The following is a 19458-nucleotide window of genomic DNA, read 5'->3' as shown; positions in this document are numbered from 1 at the left end:
TCTGCAACCACATAAATGGTAATGATCTGGAATTAAAACTTGTGAGTAATAGCAATATGTGTGTGGAAGGTAGAAGCAGGAGATGAAGAGGACAGTAGAGGACCAGAGGGAGGTGGGAGTTTGTTGGGATTCTTGTGGCCTCATAGACAATAAGAATAGTAATAAGCTTAAAAATTTGGCAAGGATAAATAACTATAAATACGGGTATTTTGTAATTGATGTACAGTAATTTTCCACATTTAAAAGTAGGTAGTGATGTTTTGATACATATAATGTATGATGCTCAGATTCAGGAAATTAACATATTCATCATCTTGAACATGTATCATTTATTTATTTATCCTTCTCCCAGCTATTTGAAACTATTTAATAAGTTATTTTTAACTGTAGTCATCCTACAGTGCTATAGAACGCTAGTACTTATTCTTCCAATTTAGATGTAACTTTGTATCCTTTAACAAATCTAACCCTATTCCTAACCCCCTTATCCATACCCTTCCCAAACCCTATTATCTTCTATTATACTTTTTCTGTCATACTTCTATAAGATTAACGTATTTTAGCTTCCACATACGAGTGAGAACATGCTAAGTGAAATAATCCAGAAACCTAAACACCACAAATGTGGGTCTTAAATAGCTACATGTGACCACTAGAGAAATGAAAATTAGTTTGTATACTCCCATTTAAACATTGTGAATTGAGTAAATGTGTTTGCCTTCTACTTCCTTGCAAAATTATACTAAAATAATATTGAATAAATAGCACTGGTAAAAATACACAGTCACAAAGAGAATGGGAGTAAAGACACCACTAGATAAGCCATGTTAACATAATTTTGGAGGATGACAGTAAATGGGAAAGTGGTCACTGACTTCAAGCTAGGAACGCTAAAACACATGTGTGGCAAAAGGGGAAATGAACAAGAAGAAAGATTACTTGCTTGTTCTGTATACACCAGCCAACAGCCTAGGCACTGGTTACTTCTGAGGAGTGGGCACCGGCAAAAAGAAGGGCTGAAAAATAGAATGATATGTTGACAATTTTAGATTGCTTTTTTCCATCTTGAATAGCCAAGTGACTACTATTATCCTACACTGAAAATACAAGGAAGGTTTATATTATGGAGAAATTGAAAAGATTCTTCATTTAAAACATCAGTCACAACAAAGGACAATGATTGAGTCTCCTTATTGAAAGCAGACAAGTTAAATACATGTCTACATTCATAGAATATAGCAAGCCTGTGGATCTCTTCTACTGCTCATCATCTAGAAGCTGTCAACCAGACCTATGCATTTAGGCAAGAGAGTGGAAGATTCCTCTATGGACAAACTAAACAGTCTAATATTCAGGAAATTGAATTACTTATTTTTAATAGGAAATCGCAAGACACATTTCATTGCCATACTTTTCTAAAGCATTAGCACTACAACTTCCAAGTTAAGAAAACCACATTCTTTCACTCAAGGTTTTCACTCTTAAACAAGAATGAATAGCCATAGGCCCACAGATCTTTCAGCTTCTTATATCAAAAGATGGTAGTGAAGCAAGCTAACCATTTTTAAAACTTCCAAAAGTCATAACATTCTGTGAAATATAAGAGATGATGTTGCATATATGAAGTAAAAACAGAATGATATAAAAAGGAACATTCAGAAACAAGAATGCATTCTTCAAGTCAAAATTATGGGAGCAGAAAAAAGAGTAGAAAGAGTGTAGAAAAAAGCTCAAGAAATCCAAGAGAGGTTTAAAAAGAAAAGGAGAAAAAAAAAATAGGGAAGAGATAGGAATTTAGAGGACCAATGTTGGCAGTTGTATTTCATACAAATCATCTAGAAAAAATGAAGAGGAGAGAAAATGCGTAGAAGAAAATAATCAAGCACATACTAAAGTTTCCTATTTCCAATAATTAATGAGATTAAACATTCTGCAAATATTCCTGTAATAAACCAATTAAAATACTAGATAATATGTGCATTATCTCTAAATAAATTTGTTACAAAAATACTTGAAATGCTGGATAACATGTTTACAAATATCCTTTTAAAATATGTAGCTAAGTGGAGAAAGTAAGCAAACTCCTTAGAGAAGAATGAGCCAGGACCATCCAGTTTAGTAAGAGTGTGCTGAATCTGTAGCTGCCCTAAGAGCATCTGCCTTAAAAAGCTTGAGTTTTAATGGTTGCAGCAATGAAAACAACTAAAATCTAGTGTCTGTGCAAGAGAGAAAAACAGAATAATAATCCCACAGAAAGACCTCTGAAGGTCTACAATCTCAGTGTCAAAGAAACTAAAAATAATCTATTCTGTAAAGAGAGATGTTTAGCAAATTTGCCACAGCTTTGGCACTTGTTTGTACAATGAAAGCCACTCCTGAGAATTCATGAGTATAAGCTGCCCTCATGTGAGACTGGAGTTTAACTTCCCTCTACATAGGTGGTGTCAAAATACATCCAACATAGGAAAGTAACTTAATGAGGGCTTAGGTTTCAAACACTATGAACAAACACAAATCTCTGGAGAATTGCACCTTTACACCCAGGCTGATAGAATTATCTCAGATGAAACACTGCACATGTGCTGACAACATTTTAGAAACAATCACAAAGTACTAAACTAAAATAGCAGTCTACCTTCCTTATGCTCAAAAGCAGTTACCTTCAAATCTTCAACTGTTTCTTCTGATATTTACTTCTAAATTTATAAAAGTATGAATTAGTAATATATTTATTCTGCAGCTCTTTTTTAGGTTAGATTTTATTGTCTTTTCACAATGCAAGAGGAGTGTTTTAGTTTTCTTGCCTTCCTCCATATCCCTAAGCCTTTGTTCACACACATTAAAAAAAAAAAACACATTTTTGCCCATAGTTAACAATACTGTATCATACACTTAAAATTTAAGATATTAATGAAATAAAAACAAATAAAAATAAACAAAAAATAACAAGAAATGCAAACAGAAACAAACACACACATATACATTCTCTAGCCCCAATTTCACACTATGATACGAACAAAATTTTAATTGATTTTTTTTTATTCTTTATTTTTCATCAGACCCTATGGTGATTTACCAAATTCAACTTCACAGCTTTTGATTGATTATTGTGACTGTGTAGACTGTCTACCTTTGAGCTGCGTGGATTATATTTGTACTCAGAATTCAGCATTTTTTTTTAACCAATTGAAATAAATTTTTATCTTATATATTCATTGGCTTTTTTTCTATGAATCTATCATTAATCAGGTCATATATCCACCTGTGTATCTGGGAGACACCTGCCCCTGCACCCTTAGTCTTGTCTGGATTGATTGCTAGCTCAGTTGTCCATTTACATGCCTGGTCCTTACATTTAGTAATATGCTGAGCACCTCCTTTGCTATTCTTCTGAGTAAAATCCCATGATCTTTGGGTCCCCTGTATTTCTGTTTTTATTCATTCACTCATTTTTTGGTTAGTGAGTCCCCCAATATCATACTAAGAAAGTATTCATTGAGTTCAGTTTTTAGTAATGCTGGCATATCTGAGAATGTCTTTATTCTAGTCAATTAATCAAATGGGAAACTGAAATGACTAATAGGCATATGAAAACATTTCAGTTTCATCAGTAATGCAGAGAACCACATGTCAGAGACAAACATGAGAAATGTTGTTGCCTAGGAACAGGAGTATCTTATGATAGTGGAATGTTTGGGGAACGCTCACGTCATGTGCATCATCAAGCTATCTGGGTCCATTGGTACTGCAGACCTAATGTGTGTTGGTGCTATTTACTACTGATTACACTTACACTGCCTATTGAGGTATAATTTTCTATGTATTAAGTAAAAAGTGACATTCACTTTCATTTAACCATCACTCCTAGGGTGAGGGAAACTGGGCTCTTCATATTAGTAAAAAGCAATGTAATTGTTTCTACAAAGAATAATTTTAGTTAGTAAAAAATACAAATAAATAACTTGAATTGGATTCATTATTGCAAATAGGGTTCAGGGTGGTAGGCCAATTAAAAAGATGTATTTAAAGTATTTAATGTATGAAAAAGTCATCTATAGAAAACATATATTTTGTATGTGTATGCGTAAATACACAAGAGGAAATATTCCTAGATTAAAAGATTTAACAAATGTGAAATAATAAAAGACTTTTTTCACAAATAGCTATCATAGAAAGAAAAGGTGATGAGGACTGTAATGAAGAGGCATATTGATATTCGATAATTAGTTTATTACTTCTAGCTGAAAGGTTTCACGGTTTGAACCTTGTTGAATGAATAAGATACTGAGAACCCCAGATTAAATTTTGTATATTTAAGGTACAGACATTCACTTCAGAATACAAAGAGTTTGTAAAGATTCACAGTGTTTTCAAATTATGGAGAATATTTTGACATCTTGAAATAGCTGAAAGAGGTAGAGTCAAACATGTAATTTGGTTTAGTTTTATGGCTTCTGATATTTACTTATTTTTTATCTTCTAAATAAAAAACAATTTACAAGACCTCTTCATATATTTGTCACGTTCATAGTAGCTGAACTGACATAATCAATATAATCATAATTTTATTTTATATTGATTGTACTTATATAGGATTCTACAATTAAACAGCTGCATATTATAACTTTAGCCATACAGTTATAATTTTATTTGGAAGATGATATTATTTTCTTAAACTTATTTTATTCAAAAATGTAAATGTTGCATGTAAATATATTTGACCAAGTGCATACCTAAGAAGATATTTTAATTTCTATTACTGTTTTCTTTTTATTAAGAAATTTTGTTTAATACTACTGTGCAAACAATTATGCTACTGAACAATCAGAAATTCTGGAATAATTTCATGAAGTTATAAATGTGTTATTCTTTACAGTCTTTTGATTTTGCTTGTCATCTTGAGAAGATTGTAAGTCAAGCTGTAACAGCAATTCTCAAGATGAAGCTTGCCTTTCAAAGACTACAGTCATGTGTGTGAGAAATTTGTGAAGATGCCACTTGAGTATTTGAGCTGATTGCATTCCAAATATATACAGGAGGAGGATTATAAAGGTACTTCCTGCTTTGCTTTTCGAATTACAGCTAACTTTAATTTTCAAATGATATTTCATAGGTCATTAAGCTCTCATTTATAGTAATCTTATAGTTGGGGAAATTGTAAGCTTCTGATTATGGGGGAAAACATGCTTATAGCATCCATGCAAATATTCTCTCTGTTTTGACAAACTTGCAGTGATACAATGTGTTTTCTCTGCCTTGCTAAAAATTATTTTAAGTAAGTTTGTATTTTTTTTTCTCTATATCACTATTTTCTGGATTTCTCTAAGTGATTGTATTTTATTGTTATTGATTTCATTTGAATTTAATCTACAAATGACAAAAGGAACAGGGGCTCTGAATTTAGTGGAATATGGATTCAAATCCCAAGTCTGCTATTTAAAAAGTGGTATCTTTTAGGGCAATTTATTGTGCTTCATTTTTCTTTTCTGAAATATAAGAACAAAATATCATGAGATTATTGACATTTAGATGAAAAGCTTTGTACAAAGTGTCTAACACAGTGTCTAATTAAGAGGCATTCAATAATTTATTTCTCTTTCTTGAAGAAAGGAACAATTTGAACATATCAACACATATCCCAAGTAATTTTTACTAAGCTGCATCATCTTTAGTGACTTGTTAATTCTTTTTTAACTAGTCAAGTTTATTTAATGTGAGATTATACGTCACTGGATATAATAAAATTTATGTGTTTCTTGAAACTAATCCAAGCCCATAACCTCCCCATTGTTACTTTTCACCTTAGTTTGATACTTAAATTACAGGGAGCATTAATTTAGCTCCTCATTGCATTTTATGTATATAAAAGCAGTTACTTCTTAATAATTACATAACCTTATTCTTATGCTAGCATGAGCATGGAGTATTGAATTAAAATATAAGAAATTGTCATTATTAGATTGCATTTGATCTACAAAGTCATAACTTTATATAGTTCAAACTAATAATTCCCAAAATAATAATATTTGGAAAGCATTCAGCAGTACCAATTTCCTTCAATCACTTATTCCTATGTATGGCATGCAAATATATATGAGGGAAACTGGAGGTTATAGATGATCAGAAATTCCCAACAGAAACTGAATACCACAGAAAAGCGTTGTGTAAATTACATGTAAAAAGGGGGAAATTATATTCTGTCAGCATTAAGAGCTAAATTCTGATTTGCAAGTATGTTCTACAATTTAAATTAATTTGAGATGCTTCTTCTTAAAGAACATTAGATGTTAATGGATTTTAAAACAACTTTTATGAAATAAAAATAATCTTTAGTACTATGCTTGGCATTCCTCCTCAACAGCCACAGCATTAACAGAAAATTTAAAATTCAAGTATAATGCTGACAAACCTGAACAATTTACAGGTCCATAAACAGAGGCATGGAGGGAGTTCATCAGCGCATTGTGCATCTTCATATTGGCTTAGAAAATCATCATGTCAGATAAAAATAATTCTTTCCTTAAAACATTTCCACACATTTTCAACAGTCACTCTGCAAATTATCATTTCAATTCTTTATATAAGATGATAATGCCACTGGCTAAGATAATGGCAGTCAACTTCCCACTAAAATCTTTTTAATTGTATTCATTTTTCTTATAATGTCTAATCCTACTCAGTAAAATATGCAAGAAAATCCCTGAATTAGTCTTAATTACAGTGTTGTTTAATGTTGCTAGGTATACGATTGCTCAGTTTGGAATATTTTTTTAAAAGATAGGTTACCTTTTAAAGAGGTGATCTAGATTTCTGTAGTCCTAATCAGTCAGATGGGCCACTTAGGTGGCAGGGATAGAATTTGTGCATGAATTCAACCACATAAACTACCTCTCACCAGTTACTTCTATGCTGAACTTTCTGGCAACAGCAGAGTCCAGTGGTGAAATCCCCGTGCAGTCCAGTTTCCTAAGGGTTCAGATTGAACTTTGAGAATGCTTTCTTATCAGTGTTTTGCTGGTAAATATTTAACAACCCGTTCGCCAAAAAAAAAAAAAAAAAAAAAAAAAAAAAAAGTTTGCTTGTATGTTCATATACATACTTATCATAAATTATATTGATAGAATGTGTAGAACAAATTTTGCAAGCAATAATATGATGTATGAAACTATTGTAAATTTCACGGAACCAATTGTTTCATACAAAATGAGTTTGCTAAATTTATGCTAAACACTTTTATACATAACCCATCTATAATTGCAACTAACCAATGAATGTCATTCAGACACAAATATTGGTTGGTATTTTCTTTTACATTGATAAGATGAAAGTGAAGTAACAAAAATGTATGTTGGACTTTCATTCATTGGTTTTGTTGTACATGATTGCTTTGTTAAATTAAAAAAACAGAGTTTGAATTTTGGAGAAATATTTTCTTTTGCTCCCCCTCTATTCCCAATGTAGTAGCTGAAGACATAATATTCTTTTGAGTTTAATCAGAGTTAACATTTTCTCTATCAATTTTAGACAACCAACAAACAGAAAATAAAGTTATGATTTGTACTGTTTGTCAATTTCCACACTTTAAATACTCTTACTATGGCCAGTATGTCATCCACTACACTTAGACTTAAGAAAAGATACACAGCGTGGCACACTGTTAGAGTATTTTCACCATATAGATACAACAGATGAACATAAATTAAAGAACATAGGAAATAGTAAATTTAGTAAAACAATTAGGAAGTGGTGAAAGTTGACTATTATCTTTCTTTTTAATATATTTTATTTTACTATATGTGTTTAATTTTTGATATTCAACTTTATTAATTTTATTTTGACTGCTCACACACCAGGTGTCCTAGATCAAAGACAAATATCTTGTCAATTATGATACAGTAAATAAAACTAAACTACTTGGATGTCTTCCCCCTACCCTTGCCCCAGATTTTACTCCTGGAATGACATGATGGAAGCCAGGTCAGATGTTAAGTATCTAGTTGCTTCATAAGTGACGAACAAAGAGGAGACAGATAGTAATGCCCTTCGTCCAACCTTTTGGAATGCAAATACATCTCTCCAAGGGTCAGATAAATCTCAGGTGACTGTCTCCTGTGACGGGATTAGTCCATTTTGTGTTGCTAATACACGATATCAGAGACTGGGTAATATCAGATACAAATATCAGAGACTGGGTAGTTTATAAAGAACATAAATGTATTTCTAACAGTTTTGGAGGCTGGAAGGTCCGTGATCACGGTGCCGGCAAGTGTGGTGTCTGCTGAATGTGTAGTCTCCGTTTCCAAGTCTCCTCGAATGCTGAGGAAAAACACTATTTCCCACATGGCAGAAAAGCAGAAGAGCAAAGGGAGAAAACATATTCCCAAAAGTCCTTTTAAAAAAGGCATTAAAGCCATCCATGAGGGTGGAGCCCTCATGGCCTAACTACTTCTTATAGTCCCCACCTCCCAATACTGTTATATTGGCAATAAAATGTGAGTTTTGGAGGGAACAAACATGTAAAGTATAGCAATGACCTAGAGATTTCTCTGAAGTCTTGGCTTCCTACCTAGAGATATAGCATCTCAGTATTCCTACCACCTTGGGAACTTAATCTACAGATCTATTCTACACTACAATTACATACCTCTCTTAGGAAGATAAAATAAGTTTTGGTACACTTTATGATCAGAGAAATTAACTAAACATATGGCTGTAATTCTAATTCTCAAGGTATAAGAACGGACTTAGGAAACTAAGCCTTTTTACGGAAGTGATAAGAAACTTAGGGAAGTTTTATTATTTTCCTATAGTAAACTTTAAACTTTAATTTTAATAATGGCTGTGTTTAATACAATTAGCAAAATGCTTAAAATTTTAACAGTTGTTTCTCATTAGCTAGTGTCATGAGTATAGCACACCACTGGACTATGTGTTAACATATTGTCCACATAATATCTCCCCGAGACAAGCAACTGGTTTTAAGGAAAAAAAGATGTGTAGCAATAAGCTCTCATCCCTGGAATTCCTTTATATCATCGAAAGCCTATTCTTGATAAAATGGTTTCCAGTAGACTCGACCAGAGCTTCGTCTGACTATGACACCTTATGGGTTTTGTTGTATAGAACACAATTTGTTTCTTAAAACATAGATTAATATATAGTGTTGCTTTCCCCACTGACAAAATACAAACCTAGAGACTAAAGGATGTAAGAGAAAGAAATCTCTTTTCTGTAACACTTAATAATCCACTTGTAGAAATATTGCTTCTTTTGACTATAACTTTGGACTTAATAGATTTGCAGATTGTAGTGCCCAAGGCAACAGAGTCATGGTTCCATCAAACTAGGAGCTAAAACCATTTGACCAACATAATGAGTTTTGTACTACTCATACTAATGACTCAACAAGGAGAAAAGGAGTTTGCACTATTGTTTGGGATGGTTGATTCAGATTACCAAAAACTTGGATTGCTGCTACATAATGAGGAAAAGAAAGGTTGTGGTCTGTGAATACGTTACCTCATATGGCAAAGAAAACTTTGCAGATTTGAGTAAATTAAGGATATGGAGATGAGGATATTTTCTTGGAATATCTAAGTAAGCTCATTGATGTAACAACAGAGGTCTTTATACAGACAGAAGGCAGAAACAGAGGGACAAAAGGAAAGGAATTTGAGAATGTTTTACACTGTTGGCTTTGAAGGGGAAAGAAGAGGTTATCAGGCAAAGGGTGTAGATGAATTTTGGAAGCTGGAAAGGAAAAGAAAACAATCTCCTGGAGCTTTCAGGAGGAACACAGACAGACCCGTGAGTCTATTTTAGACCTCTGATCTTCAGAATTATAATACAATAAATGTGTGTTGTTTGGGCTTATTGTAAATCATCAAGTTTGTGATAATTTGTTATAGCAGCAACAGGAACCTAAAAAGAAGGCTAAATATATAAAATTTGAGAATTAACTGAGGCATCTTTTAGTATCCCCTGCCCAATAATAGAAGTCAGTGGGAAACTATGAGAATCCAATAAATGTAGGGTAATTTGGATCTTGTGAGCATTATATTTGGGGCCACTCCACCAATTCAAAACTCTCAGTTGGCTGAGTCTAGTAGGGATGAATGAGAAGGTAAATATGGAATAGTAATGTAAGAAAGAAACTATGATTTGTAACTTAGGCTTTAAGGTCAACAACAGAAATGGAGCTATTGTAGCAGATGCATTATACCATATACACGGTACATACAGTTTTACGAAGCTAGTTACTCATGACACCAGCATATTCTCAGCATTGTGAACAATAAATGACATTCAGGTGGAAAAATTTCCTGGTGCATAGAATAAATAGAGGCTGATTGAGTCACTTATTTCAATGTAAGTCAGATAAATATTTGTATATTATATAGGAGACATCCATTTCCATTATTTAGTTATAAAAATCTGTTTTGCTTCCAAGTCTTTTAGATGCAATGTGTATATATATATATACTCATTTCCCCTGCCAAAGTATGACCTTTTAAAGTAGAGTATCCCATGAGGATGCCTATTTTCATAATGTTCACTTTGGCTTCTTTACAATGGAGCTATAAAATAGAAACACTAAAATCTAAAATCTGCCCCTGAATCTATGCATATGCATATGCCAAGTTAGTAGCTTGGATATCTAAAGTTTCTTCTAGTAGAACAAGTAAATAGCCCTCTCTCATTTGTCAAGTATGACAGATTTTATTAGTAGCTAAAACGATAGGAGTAAGGAATAAAAGAAGTTTCTGTCTCAGAGTGAATGAGGGGTAATTACGGGTTATTGTGGAATAAGGCATTTTCTGAGTGACTGTAATCAAGCCAATAATACACTCAGATTTTCTTGAGGCCATTCAACTAAGGAATAGCCTTTGTGCCAAGTTCTTGCCTTAGCTGTGAAACACTAAGCCTACCCCTTGCAGGACCACTTTACTCAAGTATCCCAGGACATGCTGTTCATATTGTAGTTGATACAGATGAACGAAGGGTTATGTACTGAGCAACCTTGACCTATTCTGCTGGGTTTCTCTCAGCTAGACTTAAGTTTCTACATTTCTAGCCTCTTAATGGCATTAACCATGGCTCTCATTGATTTAATTCTTCTATCAGTTGGAAAGCTCATTTTAATCCATCACAAGCATGGCAAAACTTAATGAAAGAAATAGCTAGGCTTTTTTATTTAAGGAAGTGAGAATGTTTAAAGTTAAACAGAATAATATGATACAAACTCCCATTATCTTTCTTAAAACTCACTTCATGGGTAATTACTTCTATAAAAACTGCCATGGCACATGCCCATGTATGAAGACACTGCTGCCCCATCCCTGCTGGTGCCACAACCCTACCAACACATGCAGACCCAACCTTGTGTCTATTGCCATGCATATGCAAATGTGAATCCCACTCCCTCAGTACAAGTTGCTATCACCAATTTCTTTTAACAATACAGTTATTTTATAACCAACTTTATCAAGTTTTAATTCTACTGTCCAACTAAGATCATGCTGGCAAATGTTACCAATGATTTCAACTATGACAAAAGCAATAATCAATTTTCATTTTTATTCATCTTGTTTAGTATTTCTCAGTACCATCTTTAAGCTTAAGATTGAAAAAATCTATATATTAATCCACAATTTTATCCCAGAGTTCTAGATTTCTATCATGAATTCCCAAGGTGATATTTCCAATCCCTGTCTAATAAACTCTCAAATTTTTTATATCCTGTATCAGTTGGTTTCAGGTTTGGAAATTACAAAAAAAAGTATACAGGTGAAATATATTCAGGCTATCAGTTTACTTGGATTTCAGGATACAAAGCAGAAAATATATCAATAAAGCCAAATAGCAGTCGCATGGTCATAAGTAGCTTATGGTATCCTCCACCCTTTTGGTTGTTCTTAGTAGTAAGGGATGGGGGATGGGGGAAGCTACGCACTCCATTCTTTTTTTTTTTTTTTTTTTTGAGACAGAGTCTTGCTCTGTTGCCAGGTGCCAGGCTGGAGAGCAGTAGCGCAGTCTCTGCTCACTGACACCTCTGCCTCCCACGTTCAAGCAATTCTCCTGCCTCAGCCTCCCGAGTAGCTGGGACTACAGACGTGCACCACCACGCCCAGCCAATTTTTTTGTATTTTTAGTAAAGACAGGGTTTCACTATGTTGGCCAGGATGGTCTCGATCTCTTGACCTCGTGATCCGCCCGTCTTGGCCTCCCAAAGTGCAGGGATTACAGGCATGAGCCACCACGCCCGGCCCCCACTCCATTCTTTACCTATTGTTCATACTGTGTCTTCATCTACAGGTACATGCCAATTTTTATCTCTCTTAGGGCTGCTGTAACTCATCAATTAGGATTTTCATAAGCTAATGTATATACATGTTCATAATTGATAACTAAATGCATTCTTATTGTGTTCATCCATTTTTCTTCATACTCTTTTTGATGTTAGTGAGTCTCATTGGCTCTTCTCTAAAAATATATCTCACATTTGATCTTTTGCTTTTTTTTTAACCACTTCCAGTGCCATGGCCCAAATCTATAGTGCTATCACTTAATTTTATTTTTCCTTCCTTCCTTCCTTCCTTTCCTTCCTTCCTCCCTCCCTCCCTCCCTTCCTTCCTCTCTTCCTCCCTCCCTCCCTCCCTCTTTCTTACTTCCCCGACTCTTATCATTAGTATATATGCTGAGTGAAAACACAGATCTAGCCTGATTTGCTCACTGCCCAATCTCCAATTCTGATAACAGTGCCTTCCATGCCGTAGGTACTTAACAACCACTGATTGAATAATAATTAATTATACCCTTCCTCTGAGTGACTGCAGGAAATACAATATTTATTGCCATTGGCCAGTTTCATTGTCAAACCTTATTAACTCCATTGACATTTCTAGAAATAATTGATTCTTCGTGTGAATTGAGAAAATCCCCTTGTTCTTTCTCATGCTTATCCTCAGAATATCTCTTTAAATAAGACTTATCAACCCATAATTTTGTTGATCATGCAGTCTTTATAATGTCTCTGTTCTTCTTATACCATTCATCTGATAAAATCCCTAGGCTTTTATTATATTTGTCTAGCACAAGACCATTAAACATACTGCATTGACAAAAATCATTCCATGGAATGAAAATACATTGAATAATATTTTACTAACAATCTTCAGTTCACCCTTATTTTTAAGGGTGAAATAATAACAACTGTAAATAATAATTACAGTTAATAAAAAGACATCCACAAAAGGACAAAAATAATATGTCTGGGAAAAATATTTTATGTCTAATTTATGCCATGGCTCATGTTACCTATTTAAATTAATGATTTATATTTTATATTCTCTCAGCCACATAAGTTATCATATCCAGGGTTTCATGATTAACCTTAAGTGCTCCTAAACACGATTATAAAAATAAATGAGCAATTAAGTATAGCTATCCATTGAGAATCTGAATTCTTTTAGGAGAAATGGAGATCATGCCTACTCACTCATTTTAAGGTCCCTCTTGAAGAAAGATGCATGGTCTGTAAAATCTCTGCCAAGCGGGCATTTACATATATGACCCAGAAGTAGAAAACTGAAAACTCATTGGGGACACAGTTAGGTCAGGGAACTAAAATAGTTTTCTGTAAGACTGAGTTAGGTTTGCAGAGGTCTTAATGAGAAAATCTTAAACTACAGATATGGAGGAATAGAGACAATTAACACATTATTCTTTATTTCTACCCCATAACTGGGCTATGCTATCTACAAATATATGCCCCTATTGTTGACTTTCTATTTTCTATTTTTTATAGTCACATGTAAAATTGGATCTATATTCCACCCTGTTATGTACTGCCCATCTGAGAAGAGCTTCCTCTCTTGATGGTCCACCGTAATGCTAATTTTATGTAACTGATAACAAATTCTACACATTTCAAATTACTATTCTTCAAGGTAAAAGTTACATATAATTGTCCCAATTATCAGCTTCTTTCTTCTCAGCTCTAGATTCACCCTTCAATATATGCTCTACTGTTATAAATAGAATCCCTTTAAGCATGTCTTCATTAAAGTGAGCTTACCGTTAACCGTTCTCAGTAGAGTGCACTGAGAGACACTGCAGGAGGAAAGGCCTCTTCTGCAGTTTCTAACTGCTGTGTGGTGGATCAGGGCGTGGTGGGGGGAATGAGGACATCATGGGAGCTCTGCCCCAGTCACACGTGAGTAACACACGATCCCCTCATGATGACAGCCTTAGCCCCAGTACCTTAGATCCAGGAGAATTTCTGGTAGCCTTAGATCCAGGAGAATTCTCAGTCTCTCTGTATGTTACCTGAGGTTGCTGATCACATGCTCCTCACCTGCACACCAGGGGATTGCTGCCTGCTGCTCCTGTGACTATGGGCCAGTGCAAGCCTGGGCAACTTGACCGATTTCTCTACCATACAGTAGGCTGACCTATGCCTCCTTAAAAAATGATGTGAACTCCAACCTTAGGGAGAAACCTCAAACTTCAATCTTGAGGAGAAGTACCCTTTACCAGTTTGTCCTTCCTTAGGTACTCACCATTTTCCCTAGGGTACCATTGATAGTTTTCTCATATCTTATAGCTACTCCCTTATCCAAATGGAATACTTGTTTATATTAAAATTCTCTTGTTTAATCCATTATGTGATTTCATCCCCTATTAAACCTTAGCACCTAGTCCTCTCAATGGTACCTAATCTACTAAATATATTCATTAAGTGGAAAATTAATACCACCTTCTATATTTTAATTTTCTTCTCATCATCACATTGGGTTACCTCATGAACTCCTTTTCTGTGAGAAGGGACATTTAATTTTGTGATTTCTATAGTGTTTTGACCTGTTTCCCAATTACTCATATTTATGTTTCCACTAAGCCTTCTTAGCAACCCATCTCTCTCCCACATTTAAATAAATAACGTTTAGGAAAATCTTGCCTTTTTTTGAGGCCTATTTGATCCCAATAGGATCAATGCATGGACGTAAATCCCTTCTCTGATTCCTACTAAACACAGCAGACTTTTAGATTATGGTGCAAGTGGATTTTACCCTTTGGAATTAAAGTTGTTTAGTAAGGAACTTTAAAGCTCATTAAACAGAATTCAATTCTGTTGATCCCCAAATAATTTTTCATATATGGCCAAATATGTGAAATTGCTTGGCAAAAATTCCTTAATATCTGTCATGTTTTAATCAAATAAGTGATCCACTTTTATATATTGAATGAGACTACAGAATATAGATATTTTAAGAGTCACTCTGTTGGGGCAGAGAGCTTTACTAGAAACAGGAAGTTTTTACCTTTCATGTTTCAAGACACACCATCAAAAATATTTTAAATTAAAGGTAATGCCACTAAAAGAGACTAGTAATAGAATGTTCTTTTACAACTTGTTAAATAAAATTGTCTACATTATCTGAAATAATAAAATTGTTTAGAATGAAGTTTTTATTTCCAATGCCATCAACACATTTATTCGCAAGCTCTAGAAAACACCGTATTTATTTATCTAAGTGTTCTAGGGTATAAAAGTAAATAAGATGGCTTCCTTCCTTCAATGAAAGTTACAATCAAGAGGGAGAGAAGAAAGTCATTTGAAATATTACCAATCAGTAGATCATGGGTATGTGGGAAGAGCTGGGTATAAACTGGGTATAAAAACACACAAAACAAAAACAAAAAATAAGTTTCAGTTCCAAACTGAAGTTCTTATGTTGTGATGTGAGATAATTTAGAAAACTGTTGGAGGAATTGAACCATGTAGTTATGAAACTTTTGTTTTTCTTTTTTAGTGCAAAATACATGCTTATTATGAGTGAATTTAAACACAGTAAAGAAAAATATAAAGGGCAAACAATAAAAATTGCTCTTGCCTCTTTCTTACTTGCCTCCCTCAGTCCTGGATTAAGTATGCATTGTTAAAACTTTGGTGCTTCTTATCCCAGATCATTTTATATCCACTTACAAACATTGCATTTTATACTATAGAATGTGAAATTTATTTATCTTGCTTATTTGTCATTTTATATCCCCCACACAGAGCACTTCTTAACCCATAGTAATTCCTCAAGAAATATTTATTGAATGAATTATAAATGAATATATATGCGTGTGTGTACACAAAAAATACAACACAATCACAGTCTATATGTTGTTCTGTAGTGTACTTTCTTTGATCTAACAAGTTTGGAATCTTCTTATCAATATAGTCAATTCATCATTGATTTAAATAGCTACATAGTATCTAATTGTACCATAATTTATTAATATTTGGCCAGTTTCTGCAAGATGAAGTTTGGTTTGTATTTATTCAATAATATGCACAATTGAATATCTTTGCACATGTGTTTTTGCATGGTTTCAGAATTGCTAGGTCCAAATAAGTGTTTTGCATTTTGTGTCATTTAGAAGTTCTGCTCCAAAAGGGTGAAGCAATTTATATTCTACCAAATGGTATAAAAGAATTAGGGGATACATTAAACTTAAATTTATAAAATTGGTTCTTGGTCCAAAAGTTGAGACAGCCTTTCAAAGCAAAACATGTAAAGTCTTTTTTTGTTACTCAGTGTGAAGTTTATTTTTCCTAATGGTGATTCAGTTAATGGGAAAATTAATTCTGAATTTTCACTAATTGGGGGCCATTGTGTCTGTGGGCAGAGTATGGTCATGGCAGAATCTTATACCTCTTATCAAAAACATCAGGAACACAAACATTCAAACCCAGTGTTTTTCTATTCACCCACTTTCTCCTTAATTTATTCATTCAATAAGATGACAATAGTGTTTGAACATCTTTTATTTTTGATAACTTGTTTAAGCCTGGGTGATGAGGACAGACAGGGTTCCTGAAGTTAGCAGGTTAATGGCCCTGTTGAATGTGGCACAAATAGCATTTACAATAATGTAGCAATTGCTGTGTTTTGATAATGTAAGTTAAGGGTAGAACAAAAAATCCAGGTTACTCACCTAATTACATCTTGGATGACAGGGTGGTAGTCAGGAATGACTTTGAAGAACATTACCTTGATGTCACATGCAAACTGAAATCAGAAGGAAAAATGGACTTAATCAGGTAGCAATTAAGGGGAACAGTGACTCAAGCAAAAAATCACTGTATGCAGTTCTTGGATAATTTGTCCAAAGACCTACAAACAACAGAATGGGTCTAGACCATTGAACAAAATAGTATTACTGACTAGATATTTTATTAACAAGTATTTTACTAGTTTAAGCTTATTTTTTAAAAGTGATATTTTCATCTGGGCACGGTGGTTCATGACTGTAATTCCAGCACTTGGAAGGCCTAGGCGGGTGGATCACCTGAGGTCAGGAGTTTGAGACCAGCCTGGCCAACATGGGGAAACCCTGTCTCTACTAAAAATATAAAAACTAGCTGGGTGTGCTGGTATGCACTTGTAATCCCAGCTACTTGGGAGGCTGAGGCAAGAGAATTGCTTGAACCTGAGAGGCGGAGGTTGCAGTGAGCTGAGATCACACCATTGCACTCCAGCCTGGGTGACTAGAGTAAAACTCTGTCTCAAAATAAAAAAAATAAAGTAATATTCTCTTATTAGGTCTTGGCATATACCAGTTTTTACTATAGATTGAACTATTTATAGTTTCTTTCCTTCATTGGAGATTGTTATGGAAATTTTCCCTAAGTAGTACTTGAATACTCAAAAGAAATTTTTACTCAGATGCTTAGAACTTTTCCAGCAACTGCAGCTTAAATATATTTTGTCAGTCACATCGCTGGGTTTGAAGTAGATTAACATTTGTTTAGAATTAATATGTTAGGAATCTATAACCTTATATTTTAGTCAGATCCATAAAGTTTATAAAATAGCTGATAAAAAGTGGAAAACATAATGGTTATTATCTAACTTTATAGACTGTTGAACTCACAGGGCTTGCAAAAATGGCATCAGCACTCATAAATTATACTTGAAGTAAAATGTCATGGTGTATTTGGAATCTTTCCATTTAATAAATCATTATATGCCAGAAATGAATTCATGCCATAGGAATATGTAGCAGTAATGTGATAGAATTTAGATTTCTCTGTTTTCTGAGTGTATTCTCTTTGCAAGATGTCTAAATGAACCAATAAAGAATACATAAAGCAATTTACATTTTTTTCTTAAGTGTCAAACAGAATTAGATCCCCTGGAATTTATGACCACATTGTTTAATCTTCCAGCACATAATCCTGGCAGCTTTCTGTAATTCTCATGTTACTTAGACTTCCAAGAAAAATTTCTATTGGACGCATATGCAAGTTTCTGTTCCTAAACTAGTGATCATCCAATACAGCACACATAAATTCTAGTTTGAAAACCTTTCATCATAACACTTACAAGACTTAGTGAGTAAACTAGTACTTGACCATGCTAACTATATCAGCAGAAAATGAGATTTAATTTTATGTACAAAAATGTGTATTGGTAGACTCTGATGACTCCTTTAGAGGCACATAAGAGGCAAAAAGACAAAAGCAAAAATCATAGCAGTTTTCATTGTATTTCAAGTCTTGATGTGATGAAATGATTAGGAAAAAAACTTGGTACACAGTAATTTGCACTTATTTGGAATTTTCAGGTATGTAGTTTTCACATGCTGTCTGGCAGCATCCTCTAATTTTTCTACAGTTTTGCCTTTACTTAATTTAGGTTGAAGCCTGGTCATTTGTTTTCTGAAGTGGTTTCTATACAGGAATGTAGCTGTATTGTCTCATGTTTAAAAGATACTTCATTCCATTTTGATTTTTATAGAGGTTTTTTTCTGATAATCATTCAGCAAATGTAAATTACAGTGCAATGGCAAACTTAGTGTCCAAACCATTTAAAAGGAGATTGTCCTTTGAAAGGCCAACTTTCTGAAGTAGTTATTCTGTCAAAAATCATTCATAATCATAAAAAGAAAAAATATATAAAATTCATAGAATATTTTGATATAGTATGGAAATAATTCTGAATCACAAAAGTGATTGAAAATCATTTGCAATGTTTCACAAGTGGAACTAAGAAGGTCATAGGCAAGCCAAAAATTTCAGCATAATCTTTATACAGGTAAAACTTTCTCTTTACTGTGAACAGAGGTTCCTCTCTCTGAAGACTTATACGCTCATGCCCCCTAAATTGAAGTAATTTTTACCTTGGCTGTCAGTCAGAATTGAAACAAAGGCTGTAAATAACTAGGTCATGGTCAGTATAAACCTATTTGCATTTGGATGGGGTATGCATATTTACAAACTTCCTCATATACAGTTTATGGTTTTTAAGGGAAGAGAAAGTTTGGGAGGCCCAAAAATAACAATAATAACTAGTCTTATGAATCCCTAATAGAATATATTTTCCTACTTATAACAGGAAGTGTAAGATAATTATACAGGATCAAATTCATAACTTAATAGGCAAGGTACTTGAGGTATGTAAG

At 33.8% G+C, this 19458-nt stretch overlaps 1 long non-coding RNA gene across 1 annotated transcript in view; it reads right to left on the bottom strand.

The window, feature by feature from the left end:
* Positions 1–960: 960 nt before the first annotated feature.
* The window catches only part of LOC105710826 (uncharacterized), a 155468-nt gene continuing 136970 nt past the window's right edge, over positions 961–19458 (bottom strand). Inside the window, exons 5-6 of the long non-coding RNA XR_001105887.2 lie at positions 16990–17063; positions 961–1016 (exon numbers count right to left, since the gene is read on the bottom strand). This is a non-coding gene — a long non-coding RNA (uncharacterized LOC105710826). The remainder of the gene's footprint in view (positions 1017–16989; positions 17064–19458) is intronic.

The sequence above is a fragment of the Aotus nancymaae genome, unplaced genomic scaffold, assembly GCF_030222135.1.
Source record: "Aotus nancymaae isolate 86718 unplaced genomic scaffold, 86718_ANA_hifiasm-v0.15.2.pri h1tg000036l, whole genome shotgun sequence".
NCBI lineage: Eukaryota > Metazoa > Chordata > Mammalia > Primates > Aotidae > Aotus > Aotus nancymaae.
The sequence above is the reverse complement of the archived record's forward strand: the minus strand, read 5'-3'. Positions and strand labels throughout refer to the sequence as shown.